Source organism: Callithrix jacchus, chromosome 7 (genome assembly GCF_049354715.1).
Source record: "Callithrix jacchus isolate 240 chromosome 7, calJac240_pri, whole genome shotgun sequence".
NCBI classification, from domain to species: Eukaryota; Metazoa; Chordata; class Mammalia; order Primates; family Cebidae; genus Callithrix; species Callithrix jacchus.
Genome location: NC_133508.1, coordinates 92,168,468 through 92,173,702, shown reverse-complemented (window position 1 = coordinate 92,173,702; position 5,235 = coordinate 92,168,468).

Here is a 5,235-nt window from a genome sequence, read left to right as displayed (position 1 = left end):
GGGTGCTTGAAGCCTGGGGCGCGGAGATCACGCCACCAGAGCCCCATCGGACGATCCTATCTGATTAAACATTAACGGAACCCCCGGACTGGAGGATCAGGTTTCGGCCTCGCCCTCCCCAAACAGCGTCAGATCACGCGCAGAGGGAAGAAAAAAAATTCCCAAATCCTAACTGGGTGGAAGGCGGCCGGCGCTCTGGAGGCACCTCCTCTCCCCCCTCTCACCCTGCGTGGGAGTTCTGCTGGGCCCGCCTTTTCAGTGTTTCCTGGGTCCTTCTTGTCACATGCGGACCAGTAAACCTGAATGAATCCTAGGCGGACTCCTCACTCCCTACCGAATTCTTTCCACCGGCCTTAACCTGCCTGGCAGCCTTCACCTGCCTGGCAGCCTTCTAAACTTAGCCAGGATCCCCTCCGACCTCTGCCCTTTATGCACCCTGCACACTGACCTTACCAACTAGCTGTTCCCTGAAGATACTGCTTGCTTTTAATGTTCAGCCTACATGCATTTCAAGGGATTTATATTGCAAAGATTCAGGTTTTATGTTTGCAAAGACGTCATATAGAATTCAGAATTCCATGGCAGGCACAAGCTCAGTGTTTCCGAAGATTCGATTTGGAAAGATTCCTTTTACCATGTTCAAGAACTCAACGGGACAAGCATCCAGTAAACACCTATTGTGTACCAGCAGGAGGATGAAAAAGGGAAAGAGGGCCCTTGACCTCAGATTGTACATGTGGCATGACATGAGGCTTGCTCTTACTGGAAGGGTTGTCAATACTGGGAAGAAACAAAGGAGCCTTTATGATTCCCCCATGCAGATGCACAGCAGATTCTGAGTGAAATGACCTGCTCTGAATCTAGGTGCTGGAGTCCAAAGTTGGTGCCCTTTCCACTTTGTTTGCAAAGACCTCACTCCAGAGAACCAGTGCACAAAGACTGTGCAGCCAGGGGGTTGACAGTGACTCCATGAGGTATGGTCAGAGCTATCCCCACTGAGCCCACCATCACAGCAGAGTAGGAGCTCATGGTTTGTGGACCACGGTGGCAGAGGTGGCTCTCCTTCCTGCTGCCTGTGACTGGAGTTGTATTTGCTGCTTTTGGCAGCTTCCTCATCAAAGGCCTTCTCCTGGAGCAAGAATAGATGGGAGTTAACTTTCCCTGCTGCTCGCCTTTGGGACCTTGGCTTCTCACCTACCAAGGGTTCTTACATTGCACCCAAAGGATGTGAAGCCTGTGCACAGAGGGACACGGATGTCCCAGGCCCAGTAAGGGGGCTGCTGTCCAGCATGTAATGGGTGTGTTCTGAGGGGGGTGGGGGAGGAAGGAAGCACCCTGGGCTCTGTGACAGATGGAACCAGAGGGGCAGTCACTTCTCATTCCACATCCTCCACTGCACTCTTTGAGGGGCAGCCCCAGCGGGGCCTCCTGCCACTTGGCAGGGCTTTCATCCCTCACCCATTACCCCTCCCAGAAGTTGCCCAAAGGAGTTCTTTCACCTCCTCCCACCTTCCCTTACGCCCTGGCCAGCAAATAACCCTTGAGAGGTACCAGCAGTCAGATGCGCTTCTGAGGCCTCCCCTCTCCCACAAGTGCTTTCTGGGTCAATACTCATCCTTTTCCTCTCCTGCCTTCCTCCTTCAGGGCAGAGGGGACTATCCTCCTATACTCAACTGACCCTCCCCTGCCCCAGTCTGGCCTCCGCAGGGATCAGCTACCTCCACTATCTCCTCTCCTCCTATCTCAAATTCTCTTCCTGTGTCATTCTTTCCCTTCACCCCACAAGCATCCTCAAGGCTTCCCCCTCAAAAATGCTACTTTTGGCGGCTGGGCATGGGGCTCACACCTGTAATCCAAGCACTTTGGAGGCCAAGGCGGGCAGATCACCTGAGGTCAGGAGTTCAAGACCAGCCTGACCAACATGGTGAAACCCCATCTTAAAAAAAAAAGCCACTTTTACTCTCCCTCAAAATGCTCTTCTAGCCCGTGCCTTCCCCTCACAGCCTGAATGCATAGACAGAACTCACTATTACGCTCCCTAGCTACCTTCTCCAAACTCAGAAACTTGGAGTCTGCAGCCACCATTTGTATGAGTGTACATTTTAAATGGACATACTCTTTTTCACAAGGGAGGGGATATTTTTGCGTGTGGATGTTCGATTTTTAAAATTTACATGTAAATGATTTTTAAAATTGGAATCGTTCAAAAGAAGATACAGTAGAAAGTTCATTTTCCTCCCACTCCTAAACCCACCTTCCCAGGGGAAACCACTGTTAGCCGTGGTAGAGGGTTGAATGGTGTCTCCCAAAAAGGTCAGTTCAAGACTAACGCTTGGAACCTGTGAATGTAACCTTACTTGGAAATGAGATCTCTGCAGATGTAATTGACCTAAGGATCACATGAGGAGATTATCCTGGGTTTAGGGTAGGCCCTAAATCCAATGACCAATATCAGAAAAGAGAAAGATACCTGAGACACAGAGACACCTACGTAAAGATGGAAGTGCCGACTGGAGCTGCGCTGACATAAGCTACAGAATCAGGAGCCCCCAGGAGCTGGAAGAAGCAAGGAATGTTCCTCCCCACAGCCTTTGGAGAGGTCACCACCCTGCAACCCTTGATTCTAGAACTCTGCCTTCCATAACTGCAAGAGAATACATTGTTGTTATTTGAAGCCAGCAGATTACTGGTAACCTGTTATAACAGCCCCAGGAAACTAATATACCTAATTTAATATTTATTGGGTATCTTTTCAGAGATAGTCTACTTTTTTTTAATTGTATTTTAGGTTTTGGGGTACATGCGAAGAACATGCAAGGTTGTTGCATAGGTACACACGTGGCAATGTGATTTGCTGCCTTCCTCCCCATCACCTATATCTGGCATTTCTCCCCATGCTATCTCTCCCCAACTCCCCAACCCCTGCTGTCCCTCCCCTATTTCCCCCCAACAGACCCCAGTGATGCTCCCCCCACCGTGTCCATGTATTTTCATTGCTCAACACCCACCTATGAGTGACAACACGCAGTGTTTGATTTTCTGTTCTTGTGTCAGTTTGCTGAGAATGATGGTTTCCAGGTTCATCCACGTCCCTACAAAGGATATGAACTCATTATTTTTGATGGCTGCATAATATTCCATGGTGTATATGTGCCACATTTTCCCTGTCCAGTCTATCATCGATGGGCATTTAGGTTGGTTCCAGGTCTTTGCTATTGATGGTCTACTTTTTTTTTTTTTAGAGACGGAGTTTCACCATGTTGGCCAGACTGCTCTCGAACTCCTGACCTCAGATAATCTGCCCACCTCGGTCTCCCAAAGTGCTGAGATTACAGGCGTGAGCCACCACGCCCGGCCTTGATGGTCTACTTTTATAAAACTATTTTGGATGGGCTTTTTAAGCCACTTTTTAAAATTGTAAAAATATTTATGACTTACTTTTTATTTATATTTGTGGGGTGAAGAAGGACAACTTAATCTAACATCTTAACCCAGCCCTGATCTTGGGGTAAAAACTGCACTGGTGCACTGACGTCTACTGCCTTATTTTTCTGGCTGCAGAGTATTTCATTCTTTAGACAATTCTAAAGACATTGGCACAATGTCTTTAGCCAAGTTCCTATTGGTTGCTGTTTCTGTCTTTTGCTTTTACAGTCAAAGCTGCCATGACTATCCTTATAGCTCTTTACATGTAGGAGTATCTGTTTCACATGTGAGTATTTCTTTATACATGTGAGAGTATCTGATAGCTGTGAACTATCCTTATCCATAGCTCTTTGCACATGTGAGACTATCTGCTTCATAAATTCCTGGAAGTGGAATTTCGAGACAAAGGGCACATGAATGCTATATATTGGTGATGTCCTCCCACGGCAATGCTGGAGGACTCCATCAGAATAGGCTAAGTTCTGCTTCCAGCACATGCACGCCCCAAATCTCAGGGGCTTGAAACGTCAAAGGTTTATTTCTCCCTCACGCCACATGTCCATCAAGGACTTTGCTTCCTTATTTATTAACCTCACCCCAGAACTAGACTGATAAAGCAACCGTCATTCAGAACATTGCTGAACACTGAGGCTGACAGAAGGCAGAGGTGGCTCCATGCAGCTTCCACCCAAAAGTGACCCACACCACTTCCACTCACGTTTCCTCCTCCTGAGCAAGACACAGGACCGCACCTAAGGTTAAATGTAGGAATCTGCAATCGCACCAAGTGCCCAGAAGGAGGAGAAAGGGTATATTTGTGAATACCACCGGCACCCACCACTCATGGCCACACCCAGGCCAACACAGAGACTTGTCAAATATTTTGACATTTCCTTATGTTAAAAAATGATCTGCACTTGTTTGCCTTTGAACTGTCTCTTCATTTTTTCATTTTGGCTGTGGATCTTTTGTTTGATGATTTGTAATAGCTTTTTATGAGTAATACCAAAGTCAGCTGTCTGTCTCTTACATATGTTATGGATCTATTTTCCAGTTTGTTGATTGATTTTTAACTTTACGGTGTTTTTTTCATAGAAATTTTTAATTTTCATGGAGTCAGACTTATCAGGCTTTTAATTAATGACTTGTTGCTTTTGTACTTAAGGCCACTCCCTTATCAAGATCATATAAATATTTCCCTCCTTTTTTAAAACATGTTTTTAATATCTTAGCTGTCATTGGAATTCATTTTGTATAAGGAGTGGGGTTATTTTTCTTCAGGTGGCTAGCCTATTGTTCCAACACCATTTACTCCATAACCCATCTTTTCTCCCTGATTAAAAATGACGTCTTGGTAACAAAACTCCCCTGTGACTCTGCATCTAATTCTGGTTTCTGTTTTGTACCCTTAATATCTTTAGTCAGTAGCAAACCATGAAAATATACTACATATTGACTTGGCCGTTTGATTTCTTAGGAATTTATCTTAAGGAAATAATCAGGCCAATGGACAAAGACATCCTAATGGTACCAAGATCATTGTGCACAACAGAGAGCAACTAAATTGTGTGGAGGCCCTCGTGCACGCTAGCAAGGCCCCCAGCAACATTCACCCAGCATTCAAGGATGAGGCCGGAGCTGGGCCAACGTCCCAGAATAGATGAACAGTCCAGGACAGCAGCAATATCCATAAGAAATTCTGCTGTAAGATGGGTGTGCTCATCTCTTAAAACAGCCTCTGACTCAGTAAAGACTGAACAGGGTATAGGAAGCCCAGACATGTGGTCAGGTTTGCATCTGGTCCCACTG